This window comes from Hetaerina americana, unplaced genomic scaffold, assembly GCF_022747635.1.
Source record: "Hetaerina americana unplaced genomic scaffold, ioHetAmer1.1.p SCAF_1, whole genome shotgun sequence".
Lineage (NCBI taxonomy): Eukaryota > Metazoa > Arthropoda > Insecta > Odonata > Calopterygidae > Hetaerina > Hetaerina americana.
This window is the reverse complement of record NW_027286069.1, coordinates 30,653,313-30,665,319: the sequence shown is the minus strand read 5'-3', so window position 1 is coordinate 30,665,319 and position 12,007 is coordinate 30,653,313.

Sequence of the window (12,007 nt, the reverse complement as noted above, 5' to 3'; positions counted from 1 at the left end):
TTTTTTCTAATCAAGCCACCATTTATGTGTTGCACCTGAGGAGTAATACCATAGGAATGTGCTAATGAAAAGTTTTCCCATTTTGAAGCTTATGCTACAAACTTTGATGCTGGTTTTGTTTTCACTAATCTTTAAGCTTTACTTATCATCAATGTTATCAATTCCTGATTCCTTTAAATATTAATTTTTATAGCATGGTATTTGATTTCAAAAATTTCATGCTCTGTACGGACACTTAAAAACAAAGAGAAATGGAGAATCATGCCTTGCTCCTTGTTTCTCTTTTTTTTCGCCACTAGTTCCAGTTTCAATTGAACTATTTGTTAATGAACATTTAGCCATTCCTTTCTTAGTACAGCCTCCCTCCCTCCTATGCAACTGAATTGATAGCATTCTGTTCCAGTCAACATCATGTACTGTCTTTTGTCACCTTTGAATTTGAAGAACTCCATTTCCCATGAATGTGACAAAAGTGGGTTGATTTTTTGCATGGACAAGTTTCTGTGACAATCTTTAGAATAACTAAACTAAATAGCTCCCCTTATGTTCCATCTTTCTGAGATTATTTTTCATTATCCTCTCTTCTGTTTTAAAGTTGATCTAAATTCAATGTAGACCTCTTGGTGTTATCTTCTTTTTCATTCAGAATTTCATTGAATATTGTATTCTTTATTGTATGATTTCTCTTTACATGCACATGTCTTTGGCTTCTTAAACCCTTCTATGTACCAAGTTTTTTGCGCTACTTTTTAAAACTATAATCCATGGAAGTAGGGGTAGAAATGAATATCAATGGCATTAGAATGGCTGAGATCACTTTGTATTATGAACTGTGCACAAGAAAACCCATTTGATCGTGAGCCTTTTTCCATGTATACAAATATATTGTATACATTCTGTTTGTATATTTGCTATATGCTCCTTTAAGAGAAATTGCTGCATATTGATGCATTGGAGGATTACTTATGTGTAGTTTACACAATATTCTTTTTGTTATAAAGGAAGTCTCAATTTTCAATCAATGAGAATATAACTTTTGCTATATTTTTAGTCTCATGTATTGTTAATAAACATATTTTCTTTTCTATTTTTATTTTCAATACCTGAGGACAAGCTGATAAAATAGCTACAAATTACAGTAAATTTACTCAATCTGGTGAATGACTGTGATGATATTTTGAAGAGGGGGTTGAATAAACCCCCCCCCCCCCAAGTTAATTAAAAAAATGTGTATTTATTTGTAATTGAAAGGTGATATTTGTTTCAATTACCAGTGTTGTTTTTTAATTAAACTAAAACTGACCCAAACTTAATATTTGTGTATCATAATGAAATTTATGTCTTGAGTCATCAAGGCTTTTCTCATTTGATGAATTCCCTCTTGTTTCTATTCCTAACAGAAGGATCGAATGGATCATGAAAATATTCGTCATTGGAATACAGAAGATCGACTGATTCAACAACCTGAGTACAGCCATTTCCCCATGACCGAAGGTGTGGTGCTGGATAGAAATATTATCTCCTCCTCAAGGCATTCTGATGTAAGTTTTTCTTCTGTAGTCATTATTTTGTTTAAGAATAATCATAAAAAAATACATTTTTGGGTAAATGCATTTCTGTGAAGCAGGGTACACATACACTGTTGCAATCAGATCAAGAAAGTACAGTGATATTTGGTTTTCCAACATTACAATTTTAAATTTGTTTATTTTATTGGAGATTCAGTCACATCCAAAATTTAATGATGTTATGTGATCTTTAAACAGATTTTATTAATTTTAGGTATTTTCCCTTCTATCACAGCTTCCAACATCTCCACTACCTTCAACACTTCCTCCACATGTCAGATCCAAAACACACTATTCTCAACATTAAAGTCATGCAAATCATAATAAATATCAGCTAAAGGCAATTATGTATAGTAAATGCAGGTCCTATTATAGGAAAGGCAAATAAATAATTTCATGCAAATGAAATTTAGCACAATAATGTTTTAATCGTATCACAATGAAAAAGATTGTTGCAATGGTTTTCCATTGCCTTCCTTGGGTGGAGGAAATTTTGAGAGATAGTGGGATGCTGAAGGCCATGATGGAAGGGAGAAAGTTGGATAAGCAGGGTGGAGGAAGGAAGAGATTACTGTGTATTATTATGGAGGGCTACTACTGATATTACTATGGAAAGTTCATTCTATTAATCAAGCTCAAGCATGTATCTCCGAGCACACTACGAATGCCTGTGATGTTGTACGTACGGTATTTCATCACAATATTGTGTTCATTTAAAAGCCTCAAAATCTCAGAGTGTAAGAGGATGCCTTGGTAGCTTAACTGACTAAAGCACTCGGCCTGGCATCGAGGGATCCAGTTTCAAATCCTGATCAAGGCAAATGATTATTTTGCTCTTAAATTGTTGCATTGAAAAAACATTTATTCTAATTATGCCATTTTCAGGCATAATTCATATACTGACCTGTTCATGTCAGGCCTCTCATAATGTTGCAAATGTCACACTTACCACAGTACTACTCCATTTCATTACAACAACTCTTGCTTTTCCATACATTAGCCCTGTGTTCATAGTGTATAGCTGCAACTTCAGAGATCTCTTTGGGGTATTTCTTGTCAGTTTCACCTTATCCACTTCTATGCATCTTAATGTCTATATTATTTCACCGCTCAGATTCCAGAATTACCTGTTATTCCAAGACCCAATAATGACTGTATAATTTGCTAAACAGCCAGCCAAATAAATTACCATTTTTATCACGTATAAGGATCCGGTCAGATATATATTATTTTTGTTGTATTATTTCCCCTGAACAATTAACCCCAAAGACAAATTACTATTACTATGGAAAGTTCATTCTATTAATCAAACAAAATTTCAATGCAATTATGATAAAAACCCTACATTCTCAACATGGAAGAACAAACTCAGATGAAAACAAAATGTAAACATGTCAGTGTTGGTCTCTTCTTGGCATTAATGTTTCAAAACAGTTACAACTTTGTAAACATCTCTTTTAATACCAAGGTGAAGAGCATAGGCATGTGATTCAATTTGCGCCAGAGGCATGCCATTATGTATAATATCTACCTGATCCACAAATTAAAAATAACATTCTGCATCTAGTTGCAAACTCACAGTAGTTTAAATAATGAAACAAAATTTGCTTGTTGTGTTGCCATCGTATTTATTATCGAAGTAGACAGGCGTTTTTGGATCCCGTTTTTTTTCATACAGCTCATTTCCTTACCACCTCTCTTCAAGTTTTGATGATGACTTTGTAGCGGATGTCGTTTACGGAAGCGGACGTTATCTCCCATTCTTCCGGAAGTTTTTCCTTTCATTCTTCTTCGTATTGCCGCGGGGAGGTCGGCCACTGGGTCACCCCCCTCACGTCAGTGGAGGTTTCCCGTCATACGGGGAATAAAACTTCCACTATTCTGAGTCTATTTTTCCCCGGGGTATTTATCTAGGAATGAAAAAAAATTCTTGCCCATGTTTAGCTTCTTTTACGCCCTCGCAGCTATTTTCTCATCGATTGATGTAAAAAGATGACTTTTTTAAAGTACTCTAGGTGTTCTATTATAACAGTTAACCTGTGGTGCATTATTTCTTGATTAACACTAATACTCATTTTGTCCGAAGGCGTTTGCGGTTTTGTGTTTCTGCGTAAGTTTTTCAGCGTTCTCTTGATGATTTGGTTGTTACGAATAGCCGGCAAATATCGTTAAAGGCGCTGAATTTCCCCCAGTTACCTCCAATTATTTCATAGAAAACCATATAATTTTGGCCAGTGAATTTCTATGGCGTTGAAAAAATATTGTAATGAAGAGTGACTAGTATTAGCGGCATTCTCGATGCCCATTCAATCGTAGCGTGAAATCTCGAACGCCGTTATAAAGTGTTGGTGATAAAGTCGTTGAATTCTGAATATTTATATACTAATACGCATTATAAATAATGGAAGCAGAAAATCAGAAAACGTGTCTCATTATTTCATGGAAGAGACGTGCCAAAAAAAATCTCGTGATTTACTGAAAATATCGCAAACTGTCCGTATTTTTGTGGTCAAATAATTTGATGTTTTGGTCCTAATGTCGATATAACTTTATTTCCGGGATCGGGATTGGTGCGGTGGCTATCGTACTGGCTTCCCACCCAGAGGTCCTGGGTTCAAATCCCGGCGGTGTTGAATATTTTTCAGTGGTATCTCGATCCCTACTTGAGGTGCTTTGTGGAGGGCACTTTGAGTGAGTGCGCCGTCCGTCGGATGGGACGTTAAGCTGCGGACCCCTTGGCGCCTTTCGTAAAGAGTAGGCTAATGCCGACGCCGGGTTTCTCTCCACCCTTCATCCTTTCCTGTCCATCTCCTATGGCGCAAATGACCTCAGTAGTCAGTCGCCTCCCCTAAATACTATTATTACTAACTTTATTCCACACCCGAAGAACGGTTTACATGGTCTCTTAAAATCTGGGTATTTTTTAACCCCAAATTTTGTAACATTCCGGGGTATTTCCCGGAGGAGTGGAAAACCCGGATGTTCCACCCACCCCATCGACTTCTGTCCGATTCTTCTTCATTGCCATCTTCGTCCACCTCTTCGCCCCTCGGATCGTAAAATTCCGGTAATAAACCCAACTCGGGTTTCTTCGCAGCGGCCCTTTTTCAGCAGAAATATTTGCAGTAACAACAATGATTGTTTGGAGTAGTTAAAACGATAATGAGTTATCGCCCAAACTGATTCAGAATATTCAACTCCACCAACGTTAGATTGCTTCTTTATGAACTATTTTAATTGAATATAAAAGGCTTCTTTCTTTAAAGGTTACTCTCAAGTTTCATTTGCTAAAAAGCCATTTCACTTCTGCATACAAGGCAAATAATATTTACCATCTCTGAAATAACGATTGCCTTTGGTCTCTTTCATGGAACTGAAGCAACTAAGAATATTAGTGTAATTATTTAATTGGCCCAGTGTTATTGGGAAGGTAAATGCTGCACTTGCTTCATTGGTATCCTTTTTCATTAATTAGAACAATGAAATATTTTATGCACTGGGCAAACAAGGTATGTTATGTTTAAATAATATATCGTGCAGATGGGCAACAATTAGGTTCCAATTAACAGTGTACATGTACATATGTTTGACTTAGAGTGAATACCTCTGAAGTGTCCGCTTTGTAAATGAAAGTCAAAACTGCTATTTAACTTTTGGTGTTTTTCCCCTTAATATTGTTTCAAAATAGGAATGGTATGAATTCTCATTTTGTCTGTAATTCCCAATGATATATATTCAACATAATATCACACATTTAATAACATGTTAAACATGTACAGGACATTAACATTCACTACAAAAGTCCAAATGGCTGCCTACTGCCGAAGGGTAAATATCACAATTACAGTATCCTGGTCTTCTCTGCTGCATTTTTCTAAAATTAGAAACCATAAATTTTTATTTGTTCTTACCCAAGGAAGCTTGAAGTGATAAATCAAGACCAACCACTCTGCAGCTTTTAAGACTTGAGCAGAAACCTGAAATTAGCAAAACTCATCCACTTCAATTCCAAGATCCAATTCAACCACTTTTATCTATTCTGATTTGAAGCATGCCTGTAGCCATTATTGGTGTATTTAAATAATATAAATAAACTGTGAGAAACTTATTAAAAATATAAAGGCATCACCAAAAATCTCTATACTTGGAATAATTTTGCCTGTTTTTACCCATATTTGAATGTATTTTATGCCCAGATACTTTTTCTCTCTCTCAAGTTTTGCTCAGTGCCCTTTGGAAACGCTCAGCTAAAGACATCATCCAAATCCATCATCTGTTTAGGCTGTATGTTTTGTGCCTGGGAGCATGCATGTTATTATTGTAATATTGTTTCCTTGTTGTTATTCTTCACTCTTCTCATTTACCTTTGCAGTTCATCAAGCCTCTAAAAGCATGATTTTCTGCTTAAATAACATACTATATGTTGTATCAATGTGGGATTTTAGAACATTTACTTGGAGCTTGGGGTATAGAGTATACCACTCGCTATACATGGTCCATCATATCCAGGAACATCCAGGATATTGTGACCAACTAATGGATGCATTCCATTCTAGCCATTCTTTTGGCTTTTTTATATTAGTTTTAGGTGATAAATTTTGCAGAATTTCAATCAATATATGTCAGTGTGGAAACATGAGCAATAAAAATTTTCTTTAGCTGATACATTACTCAAAGAGGACATCCCAAAGTTGTCTGTGAAGTAATTAGGAAGTTGAACACATTATTTTTGTGTGGTTGTACACCATCGATATTCATGCAATACATATATAAATTGGGTTTTTAAATGCCAAAAGAATCACATATTGTTAAAAGGTGGATGTTTAATAAAAAAATGCTCACCTCTTTTTCCAATTGGAAACGTGTCCAATACTTTATCATTAACTATTTGAAAGGGAGGAAATTTTGAAGTTTCACTCATCATCATTGCATGTAAAAAGAATTTCAAAAACGACCCAATTCCAAAAACTTAAAGCAAGACTTGTGAGCAGTATGAGAATGATAAGGATGGTAAATGAAACTGTGAAAAGCATAATGTTATTATATGATTTCTTGCCATGTTCAATTTACTGTTGTTGGCTTATGCTACTGTAATTCCATTTCACATTATATATTAAAAGTTGAATATAATAGCTGCCGGAGTGTGAATTTAAACAACCTCTTCTCCTTACTTCCACCTAACGTTCTGAGAAAAATATTTTAACATTATTAGGGATGAGTTGACATTTCACCTTGTATGTTGCAATGAATATCATTCCCTGGAATTTAATTAGTAAAATTACAGTTATTAGCCCAAAGAAACAAAATGATAATTGGGATAAATTTGATAGGAAATATGCATTGTGAAATTGTATTAAATAAATGTTATTGATAGAGCAGAGAACATTTCTGGTCTCCTCTGGATCAATGTTGAAGGGATTTGCTTAATCGCTTATGATTGACTATGTAATAACAATGCAAATGTTAAAAATTCTTTGTGATAACTGAGATATTTTTAGAAGAGTAATCTTGATAGCCATTTAATTAAAAATGTTGTTCCTGATCATCACACGATTTGCCCCATATCATATGTGATGGTGGAGGCAAATGTCTTTTAATTCAGAAAACGTTTTAACTCATCCATGTGTGCTTTGGTCTTGATTGTGTTTCTTAATATGCATTGTCTTTTTCAAATTGAATTTATGCAAAGAGAATAAAGTTTTCTTTCTTGTTTTATTTTTTACAGGCAATCATTGATCCCAAAGCATATTTGTTGCAGTTGGCCTCAGCAAATATCAACAACCTTTTCAAGCCATCAGTTGTGACGTCTGCTTGACAGTGGTGCTGTGCTGCATACCATTCATGCCAATTAATCATTGGAGTTATCTCCACAGTGATGACTTTAAGCAATCCAGGGACATTAGAATTAGTATTTTTTATTTCCTTATGAATCAAAAGTTTTTAAAAAGTTGAGACAATGTATAGTAATTGTGTTCCTTTTACTTCATAGTTTCATTCCATTATTTATATATTATTATGCACTATTTATTCACTAGTCAATCTTAGTTCAATTTCAACGTATATGCCAGTAGTTTGTAGGAAGATACCATTTGTCAGACAAACAATATTTAATCTCCTACATTAGGAGACCTCTATTAATTGTACAAGGGGATCTCTCAATATTCCATAATGGAATTTTTTATGTCTCATAAAATATTTGGATTATTGTGAACAATAATTAATAATTTTTCAAAGAGTTATTCATATCCTAAACTGAGATTTAATAAACACTTTATCAAAAATTTCCCATTGAATTGACCCATAAATGTTGATTTATATTCAGCTGGAATAGTTCTATGGATGGCCAAAAGCCTGGAAGTGACGATCACTTAAAATTCCACATGCTCTTTATGTAAATTGGAAGATTAAGGAAATTGGTTGTCTACCCCCTGGTTCATTTAAACTAACTCTGAACCAAACAAAGCCAACCAAGCAAGACACGGCAGCACTAAAAGTGTGAAGGTTTTTTTTTAATTTCCAGTGTAAGCATAATATTAAAAATTAGCTTTTTTGCTCTTTGCTGCTCATGTTAAGATATGTAGGAATCATTTTAATTGTGAGTCAACTTTAGGATAATTGGATATGATTGCATTGAAACAAGATCTTTCCATGACTCATTGAAAGATAGGATATGAGAACAATATACCCTTTGGTACTCCCCATCCCACCAAAATATTATGTCAGGTGAGATTTCTTTGGTGTTGAAATATATTATTGCATTCTGTTTTAGAACTTTGGTGAAAGTGTTTGGTAGGAGCGCTAAAACATTCTTCGAGGAGCTAAAAGGTAACTCAAAATATCTCTTAGGAGAGCAGGAAGAAATTTGTCCCAAACTTATGCTCCATGGCCTAAAGTTAATATAATTTTATTCAATTGATGACGTATTCTACAATTGTTAGAGGCCAGTTCCAAATTATGGCATACCTCTTGCACAGCTAATGTTTGGAGTAATTTCAAATCCTTTGAATAGTTAAAAAAATAATAAGCAAGCAATTTTACTAAACATAGAAATAATCCCACCACGTGTACCCATTTTAAGGCGAGGAAGACTTTAATGTTATGAAATCTAAGAAATTTAAAATTTTTAATTTGATTGATGCATTATTCTTTTATGATTTGTCGCATTATTAGTCGTGAAATGATTGGTAGCAATAAGAAAGATTTTAACTTTTTTATTTGCTTAAATGATAAAAACTAACTGGTAAAAATACAGGGTGCAGCGCTTAAATCCAGACAAGCATGCGTTTCCTCGAATGAGATTTCCTTGCCGGGTTAGCGAAACCTTCCCCAGGCTTCTCTGAAGCATTATACCTAGACACATTATCGAAAACAGTTGATCTGGGGCACCAGAAGAATCATAGTATTTTGAAATATAGCATCCAGCGCGTACACCCGATAATAGCGGCTCTTTGATTGTACTCCGCACTTGCACGTAACATCTTGATCATTTTGAGGTTATGACTGTTTACTAGATGCTTATAGCTTTCAAGAACGCCAATGGCGACCTCCAATATGGCGGAAAGTTCAAATTGAAGTATTTCCGGATTTAAGCGCTGCACCACGTATATAGCTTACATTTTTGACCGAACACATCTTAGCTTGTCATTATACCATCTGCACTGGAATTTAATGACTAGTACAACAAAAACTCCGAAGCACGTCCAAGCAAAAAGATGATAGCATTCGATTAGTCCTCTGACCTTGATTAAATATCAAGCAAGCAAATTCATTTTTAAATTTATGTATCCATTTGTTGCTACAACAAAAATATTAATCATTTGTACTCAGTAAATTGATTAGTATGATATTGAAATATTAAATTGCCTGTCATTGTGGCATAACAGAGAGAAATGATCCCTGTTGAAGGAATATTATAAAATTCAAAAAGGAGTCTTCAGGAGCAGGAGAAATATATTTGTGGGGAATAACAGAAGCAACCACTAGAATCAATCTGAAGGTTGGGTTAGTAAGTGAGGCTAGAGCTCACCCAATATGCTGTGAAATAGAACAATTAATTGAAACAAGGTATTGATACATTATCTTATCGATCGCAAGTCTAACTTTCTAAATATTTTAAAGACGCTGTTGATTTGTACAAAAAGTACTCGTGTCTTTTTAAGTAAGTCGATTCTCGTAAATTCTGAAAATTACGTTTAGGTGTGAATCGTAACTTAACCTTTATTGATATATTATTTATCCATTATAACATATTTTTTAGCTGAAAAGATATAAGTTAACCCATTGGAGGATTTAGCATTTTTACACAACGTATACGGCGGCATGTAATTCATGTTTTACCTTGCCATAGAACGTACAGGTATTGCCGAGGTGGAGCGGCATTTTTAGAATTGAATTGTTTCGTACTGGTCAAAAAATTGTGTCGTGCCCGGCATGCAAATTAACTTTCTACGGCTGATATGAAGAAAGTTAGCCTTTAGGATTTCATTAGGTATCCACACAGTATTACGCTGTAAATAAGCGAATCGTTTCGCCGTATGGCTTGTATCCGGTGGCCTGTCGCTTATTTTGCCCGGCCGAGTTGTTCGTACTCTGCCGAGGAACGTACTGTTTCGATTCATGCCCAAGCGAGGGGGAATTTTCAGAATTTAGGACCGGCCGAATTGTTTCGTATACGTCAAATATTTGTGATCTTTCCCGCACCCAAAACAACATCGTCTTTGAGACGTTCAGCTGTTTATATTAAAAAAGTTAGCCTTGAAATGGGTAGCATATCATTACCATTTAAAGTTGGAATTCTGTTAATCTTTTCTACGCATGCATGCTAAAATCTCAAATGGATTAATTTACATCTTTTAAGAGAAAAACTTATAACTAACCTGTGTGTCATTAATAAATGCTGCTAATCTATTTATTGATTATATATATTTAATGGTCATGAAATGAAACGCAATTTTTGCCCCGTATCCAAATAGTGTTGATCGAAACGAGGGACAGAATCAGAAGCACTAACCCTCATAATTTCCTGTACAACTTCGCCAGTATCTTGCAGTGAATCCTGGGCGCTTTGCAAGCGTGGATCATTTATTGGACTAATCGCCTCTCTACGCTCCGCTGCCGGTCGGAGCAAGGTCAGGCGGGAGTTTCTCGCCCAAGCGCATAAGAATTTCTACATTTTTTATTATACAGGGCAGCGTCATATTCGTCCCATATTCACGCTGCACTCATATTGCTGATAACACCAGTCTTTGAAACGAATTTCTGTCATCAATATTAAGAAAGTTGAGTAAAATAAACATTATATCCTCGAAATTCATTTCACGAGCATATAAAAGCTATTTTTAATAATTATGCGGCTGGAGGATTACAAAATAAAACAAAATAATATTTTACATTCGTTGATTCAGTGGAGTAATGCGAATTTGATACCATTCGAAACGTAAAGATAGACCATTAAGCTAAGAGCTACTCCTTTGAAGGTATTCGTTTCGCAACTAGGTAATATAGGGCGAGGACTAGTTGACTTTCCTCGGAGTCATTTCAGTACCCTTGAGCTGACCTTGAGCGACCTTCAAAGAGCTCTCGCTCCGCGGATTTCCCCCGATCTGACCTTGAACAGGCCAATCGACCACGTTTTCGTGCGAAAAACGATCACAAGAAAGACAGAGTGTTTCGTGCGATTCAAGTAAAGGGTTGAAAAGTGCCCAAAGAGTTAGCGTTTCGCGGGGAAAATGATTCCTATTCCCACCGCAGCGTAGCCAATAAATCTCTGGCGCTGTAATACAAGGCGGGATCCCCGAAACGGAAAGTCGTAGAGTGGCCATTCTTTCGTTGAATACGATTGTTAAGCGACTACGCAGAGATGTCCCGCCCAAGTAAAGGCCAAGGAAATTTTACGTTGTCCTACCCCTTGTAATTATTTAAACCTTATCTGATGACATTATCGCTATTGATGACTGCAAATTATATTAGTAATGCTTCATCATTTATTCTCATTCTGCGACGACTTAATCGGGAATTTCAGCTATTGGAATATATGCAAAACGGAAAATAAAGCAAATCACCAGCCTGATGTCAGTTATGACCAATATCTCCACTCCTGGTCAATATTTCCTATTTACCAAGGGTCAAAAGTTTTTTTCATATACTAATAGTGCTACTTGGCTTAACACACTCGTTCCATCATTTTTCATAACTTTTTCCGAATTTGAAACTGTCTTAAGCGGTCATATGTTCTGTCGATCTTGCTACCATGCTATGGAATGCGATCTAATATTAAGAATGTAGAGAAAATATCTTCCTATAGTGTAAATATTCTGAACCATATGATAGCATCAAAACTTTGAAAGATAAATGAAATATATATCCTTTTTTGGTTAAAACGATGCTTAGAGGACTAATCTAATATCATAAGTGTTTTGTCTGAGGTCCTTTAGGGCTAA